Genomic DNA, 7,244 nt, shown 5'->3' on the forward strand with positions numbered 1-7,244 from the left:
AGGGGTCATTAGCAGTGGGAGGAAATCGGAGGACCCGGAGAAAACCCACGAGGTTGGACAGGCGACCCTACACCTTGTCACGTACAATTGGGGAATCGAAACCCCGCCAGTTGACTTAATGACAGACCGTATGATACAGCGCAGTCCCAAAGGCTAGCCTACCGTGCAAATTCCAGCCAGCATAATGAATCTATATAAAAAAACATTTATTCCTACTGGCGATTTACAAACAGTCCCCAAGGTTAGCCTACCGTGTAATTTCCAGCCAGCATAATGTATCTATATAAGAGACATTTATTCCTACTGGCGATTTAGAAATATTGCATGAAGAAATTCAAATCAGAAGAACAGAAACACAAATAATGCACAGTATCATATTGATTATAAAAGTACAATGTATATATTGGTTACACTATATATGTCAAAAAACAACAATCATTAGATAATAATAATTATTTACTAATTATATAAATCATTTTAAGAGGTAGGAGTTATCCGTTGTTTAATTTAACAGTTATATAATTACTTTTCTCGGAAAAGCCGCCAATGATTTTTTTCAAACTTGCTCAATCGAGATTCTACTGGGTAGTGTATTGTGTTAAACCCTTGTACAATTTTTCTAATTTTCATGGGTAGCCGAAAAAAGAGATCGAAAATTGAAAACAGCGTATTTTTACGAGTTAGAGCATGTTTAGGGGTCGATATCTGAGTTATGCTAGAGTGTGGGGCTTTTTGGGGGGTGGGGGGAGTGGTGGGGATAGTCTTTTGTCATGCATCTGGCGATCGTGTGACGCCTTTGCGACAGTGAAAGCCTTCGACATTGCGCGCAATTCTAGTTCTTCTTATTAAGCTTTCATATTACATATGAAAGCTTATTGTTTCTGTTAAGATTATTATTGTTATTTTTTTTTTGTGTTTTGTCCACAAATCGGATTTCTCAGAACCTAACCATAGGATCGTTCTGAAACTTTTACCTATCCCCCCAAAAATGGGTGGTGGCTGTTGATTAAATATATTTTCAAAACGTTTTACGAATCCGAAATCACCGAATTTTACGAAGGAATGCATTTGACCTACAATGCTGTAACTTTGTGACTATTTGACCTATTTTACTAATTCTTTTTTCTTTGAGTATCTTGAAACATTTACTTCAAATCTGCAATTTCGGATTTTGGCATTTCGAAAATATCTATATACATTTGTACAGATATATTTGTATCCATAGATATATATTTGTATCAATACATTTAATTTTGTTGTTTGAAATCAGGGGGGGTGAATGGTTAGTATGTGCGCGCTGTATCATAAGGTCTGCCATTTAGTGAACTGGTGTGGTTTCAAATCCCCAGTTGTACGTGGCAAGGAGTAGGGTAGCACGTTCATCCTTCGAGGGTTTTCTCTGCGAACTCCAGTTTCCTTCCATTGCTAATGACCCATACGCACAAGCAAATTATTGAAATAAAATTGGACCATGTGTTAATGCCAAAATACCTAGTTTCTGTCGAGTGGACTTAAACCCCATTTTTCTCCGTCTTCTGATTGAAATATGAATACCACATCATTTATTGTCATTTTATATATTTATTATGTATTATGTAATAATGATTTTTCTCTGTGTTAATTTTTCTTTGTGTGGATACACTATAATACAACAGCTGGCTGAAAAGTTCTAGATCTGAAGAGGAGAGATTTAATTGGCTTTTACCACCACAAGTAGAATCATTGAATGAATCATAGACATAAGACCTGCAGCTGAAGTGTTATTATTGTATTTGTACCAGACAATCTTGTGAACCTACCCATTGAAATCACCAAAAATGGACAGAACTATCTATATGGCAGTCATCAAGTATCTGCAACTGAAAGTCCTAACCCAAACATTGAAATATGTGGATACGGTCTCCACTATAGGAGACAATGGCCCTTCCTTTTCTGCACTAAAGAAGTGGTTGCAGGAGGTACTTGATCCAGTGACATCCAGTGACAATCTTTGCTGTTTTCAATATTTCCTAAAAAAATTTTAGCCAGATTTTTAAACATAGAGGAGACCTGGATTCATCAGTTTCAACCAGAATGCAAAATTCAATAAAAACAATGGAAGCATCCAGACTCGCAAGTCCCCAATCAAGCCAGGTCAGTTCTTTCGACTGGACCGGTGATGGGTTCACTCGTTTATGATTCCTAAACTATTCTGCTGATTGACTACCTTAAAAACAGCCAGACTAGCAATAGAAGTATTATAAAGGTGTTCTATTCAGACAATACTTCTGTTCATAAATGGGTGATATCATTTTCCCTCTATGATTACGTCATGTCAGCTGTGATCAATTTTTTAAGGGTAACTGAAGATAATTTCTTCCTGGCAGACATCAAGGCCATGCAACATCATTAACTAAAGAGTGAGAGTGTACACTTCAAAAGTGACTACATAGAAAAATAAATGGAAACAATGGACTTTATACAATTCTATACAGTTCTTTCACAGATGGGTTTAGAATTTTTCAGCCAGCTCTCAATAGTTATTGAAATTGAATTATTTGTTTTGGTTTGATACATGATATTATAATTATTCTTACATTGTTTGTATTCTATTTTAATAATGAACATTAAAACATGCTAATATTTGTTCATCCTTGCTGTATTGGGTTGGATGGCCGAATGGTTAGTGTGTGCATGCTGTATCATACGGCCTGCCATTAAGTCAACTGGCGTGGTCTCGAATCCCTGGTTGTACGTGGCAAGGAGTAGGGTCACCTGTCCATACTCCTGATTTTCTCCGGGTACTCTGGTTTCCCCCCACTGCTAAAGACCCCTACGCGCAAGCAAATTATTGAAATAAAATTAAACCATATGTTAGTCCCGAAATGACCTTGTTTGTGTTGAGTGGACGTTAAACCCATTTCTCTCTAATTATGTTTTGCATACAATGTATAAATACAAATGTAAAGGATGTAACTTTAAAATAGAAGAAAATCAAATATTTTTAATATTAAACAATTGCTTTGTTCTTATACTTCTACAATCATTCTCATGTTGTTCATTTTGCCATATTTTTGTTTATTCATTCATATGTCTTCTATATAATGATGCATAGTATAGTACACTATGTTAAAAAAATACTAAAAATGTATGTTTCTTTATCACCAAATGATTTATGTAAGTTGTGAAGTAAAACAGTTGAACATTAAATCCCATTTCAATTTATTTGCATGAGGTGAAGAGAAATAATGGTATTGAACAATTGACTATTCATGAAAGATACTAAAGAGAACTTTATTAATTTATACATACTTTTGCTAATTTTATTGTTATATCTTGGTAGTAACATACCAATATAAATAGTAATATTGTTTCTAGATGAAGACTATTATAATTGAAATGAAATGGGATTTCACATCATAATGCTATGCACGGACTGGGCTAATAATGACAAAAAACTACAATGAATACAATAGTATAAAATTCAAAAGTATCACCTGTCCAGTCGAAAGAACTGACCTGGCTTGATTGGGGACTTGCGAGTCTGGATGCTTCCATTGTTTTTATTGAATTTTGCATTCTGGTTGAAACTGATGAATCCAGGTCTCCTCTATGTTTAAAAATCTGGCTAAAATTTTTTTAGGAAATATTGAAAACAGCAAAGATTGTCACTGGATGTCACTGGATCAAGTACCTCCTGCAACCACTTCTTTAGTGCAGAAAAGGAAGGGCCATTGTCTCCTATAGTGGAGACCGTATCCACATATTTCAATGTTTGGGTTAGGACTTTCAGTTGCAGATACTTGATGACTGCCATATAGATAGTTCTGTCCATTTTTGGTGATTTCAATGGGTAGGTTCACAAGATTGTCTGGTACAAATACAATAATAACACTTCAGCTGCAGGTCTTATGTCTATGATTCATTCAATGATTCTACTTGTGGTGGTAAAAGCCAATTAAATCTCTCCTCTTCAGATCTAGAACTTTTCAGCCAGCTGTTGTATTATAGTGTATCCACACAAAGAAAAATTAACACAGAGAAAAATCATTATTACATAATACATAATAAATATATAAAATGACAATAAATGATGTGGTATTCATATTTCAATCAGAAGACGGAGAAAAATGGGGTTTAAGTCCACTCGACAGAAACTAGGTATTTTGGCATTAACACATGGTCCAATTTTATTTCAATAATTTGCTTGTGCGTATGGGTCATTAGCAATGGAAGGAAACTGGAGTTCGCAGAGAAAACCCTCGAAGGATGAACGTGCTACCCTACTCCTTGCCACGTACAACTGGGGATTTGAAACCACACCAGTTCACTAAATGGCAGACCTTATGATACAGCGCGCACATACTAACCATTCACCCCCCCCCCCTTATTTCAAACAACAAAATTAAATGTATTGATACAAATATATATCTATGGATACAAATATATCTGTACAAATGTATATAGATAGAATAATCGTATAGATAAAGAAAAAATTAAAATCCCCGGCTACAATCCAACCAGGGAATAGCGGGAGTGTAGACGATCTGGGACCTAGCTCTCCAAACAAATTACGCTCCTGAAGCAAAAAGAAAGAGTAAATCGGTGCTGCCTGTTGTGTGTATTATATGTAAAAAACGTGACAGATTTGTCACTGTTGGAGAAAATAGGAAGAAGGGTGTATTAACACAGACTCAGACCCAAACAGGCTCAGGTAGGCCTAATGTTAATATTATGTTACTTACTAAATTTATAATTATTACTAATAAATATTAAATATATTCATCCTACAGTTTTTAATTATTGTGTTGTTGTTTTTGTTGTAAATGGAATCAGAAGTGCTACTGCAATCACTGTAAAATTGTTATGAAGCTAGCCAGTAAAGCCCTTTACCCCATTTGTTGATTTGGCACAGTCATTGGTTAAAGTGTTGCACATTTGCTTGCACAAGGGATGAAACATAGAGAAGTTAACTTGTTTTTTATTTTCTTGGCCCACTTGTAGGTGCCTTGCTAAGACGATCTGTCTCTAGACCATTTCCGCTCACACAAAGGATCTGAACTAAACCGCATGCCAGAGTTGACCAGCCAGGTACATGTACATGTAGGCCTCAAAGTGACATTCCCTCCCCCACCCTTGAGCACAAACAACATTCAACGCTATATGGTGTATAATTTGTTTGCAAATTTGCTTGTAGGCCAACTGTTGAAAGCTGCTGAATTGAAAGAGGATGAAGATATTTTAAGGCATATCAGAGGGCAAGATTGTGTGGCCATTGAGGTCAGATATCACCAAAAATGTTATAGGCAATATACATGTACTGAATTTCTTAGACAGTTATCAGAAAGGTAAATATTTGTGATGTTTTTTTTATTTGTATTCTCCGCCTTCTTGCCACTGGTATTATTCAAATAAAACTGAACCATGGGTGAGTCCTGAAATTACTATGTTTTTGTCCAGTGGACGTTAAACCGCAATTCTCCTCTCTATCTCTCCTTGTACTGCTAATGCCTTCCTGTCTTCATTAGCTGGTTTCTGCATGAAAATAAGATGTTAACCCCTGTGTAAGTGTCTTTTTCCTCTGTTGTACGAAATTAATGAGAGTAAACCAAGCTCCAGAATTTTGTTTTAATTGTGTACATGTATATGTTTATTTATATTTTTCAGCAAAGATGACTAGCCCTCCGTCGAATATTAAACCACATACAATATATTCTGTGAAGATGTCATAAGAGAAAGAATCATAAATGGCCAGCAAAGTTGTCTTGTACAGAGAGAGAGAGAGAGAGAAATGGGGTTTAACGTCCACTCAACACAAACTAGGTCATTTTGGGACTAACATACGGTTTCAATTTTATTTCAATAATTCGCTTGCGCGTATGGGTCTTTAGCAGTGAGAGGAAACCGGAGTGCCCGGAGGAAACCCACGAGGTTGAGAAGACGCCTCTATCTCCATGCCACATACGCTCACACCTGGGATCAAAGCCACAGCCACAAGCCAGAGGTGACCGACCAGCTAGAGGTCGAAGCGCGGCACTCTAGGCCATCCCAACCCCCCTTTCTTGTACAGACCTGTGCATGTGTAGTCAATGTGAAAATGAAAAAAAAACTGTTAAAGAGACCGAATTTGATGTTAATACATTTAGTGACAGTGATGATGATAATGAAGATTAACTTTGATGACATTTGATGTGCAGAGTAACTGTTTAATTTTGATTTTCAATGATTGTTTCACTTTAATAAATAATTTCACAACTGTTCATCCTGTTTTCTAACCTTTCCCTTCATTCCAGCCCAGATACACAATTATTTTTTTTAACTTATATCTACATGTATGTTTGTAATTTGACCATTAATCATATCCGAAATAGTAGTTCACAGCTACATGTACAGTTGTAAAAATACTGTAGTGGCTAATTGAAAGGGAACATGTATGTGGGTTTAGAATGTTTATCTTAGTGGAAAAAAATCATGTGGTTCAATGCTTATAAAGTGCTACTGATCTCCATTATTTCAAAAGCATATCACTCAACTACTGTCAAATATATCCCCTGGCTAGAATATGCTACAAATCGACTCTAGCATGTTCCATACAAGCGATAATTTCTGAGCAAACATCCAACAACCAACCCTAACAGGCCCTTGAGATCCAACAAACAAAATAATTATTGGGCTTGTTTGCCCACACCTGGTCTTATGATTCATACAAGACCTGATAGTCTATCAATTACAGGCATTTGACAGAAAGGGAGATAATTCTTTTTTACCGTTAATGGATTTCCACAATTCTTTATTCACCCATGACATTTGTGTTTTGAGCATTTTTATTTACATCAAAATCTGTCCAATAAACTGTTCATTGCCAAGGATGAAGGCATGAGGTGTTTTACCAACTATTTAATTTTATGTCAACTTCAGAATTGTTAGTACACAAATAGCATTTATTTGACAATTTTGACGAATTTCATCTGGCCCTAAATCAATAAATTGAAAACATTTTGCTTGGAACTCCCAGATTTTGTCTTCCTGGCATCATAAGCTTTCCAAAAATGTATAGTTTTTCTTTTATGGAAGACCGTGTAGCGGAGTTGTGTTTCTAAGCTAGCTAAAAATTTTGGCTGCAGGCCTACACCTCCCAAGCTAAATTTCCCTCATGTCATCCTGTATAGCAAAGGCATATGCCTGTCTTAATTAACCCAGTACTAAACACAATTTACTTGTTTAATTTTTCCAGCATTTTTCAGGATAGCTGATGGGATGCGGGT

General features: G+C 36.0%; 1 long non-coding RNA gene across 1 annotated transcript; it reads left to right on the top strand.

The window, feature by feature from the left end:
* The first annotated feature begins 4,489 nt into the window (after positions 1-4,489).
* LOC126811292 (uncharacterized) lies at positions 4,490-6,413 on the top strand. Its single transcript, XR_007675525.2, has 3 exons — positions 4,490-4,693; positions 5,177-5,327; positions 5,647-6,413. It is a non-coding gene; the product is annotated as an uncharacterized LOC126811292 (long non-coding RNA).
* The last annotated feature ends 831 nt before the right edge of the window (positions 6,414-7,244 follow it).

Source organism: Patella vulgata, chromosome 2 (genome assembly GCF_932274485.2).
Source record: "Patella vulgata chromosome 2, xgPatVulg1.2, whole genome shotgun sequence".
Classification (NCBI taxonomy): Eukaryota; Metazoa; Mollusca; class Gastropoda; family Patellidae; genus Patella; species Patella vulgata.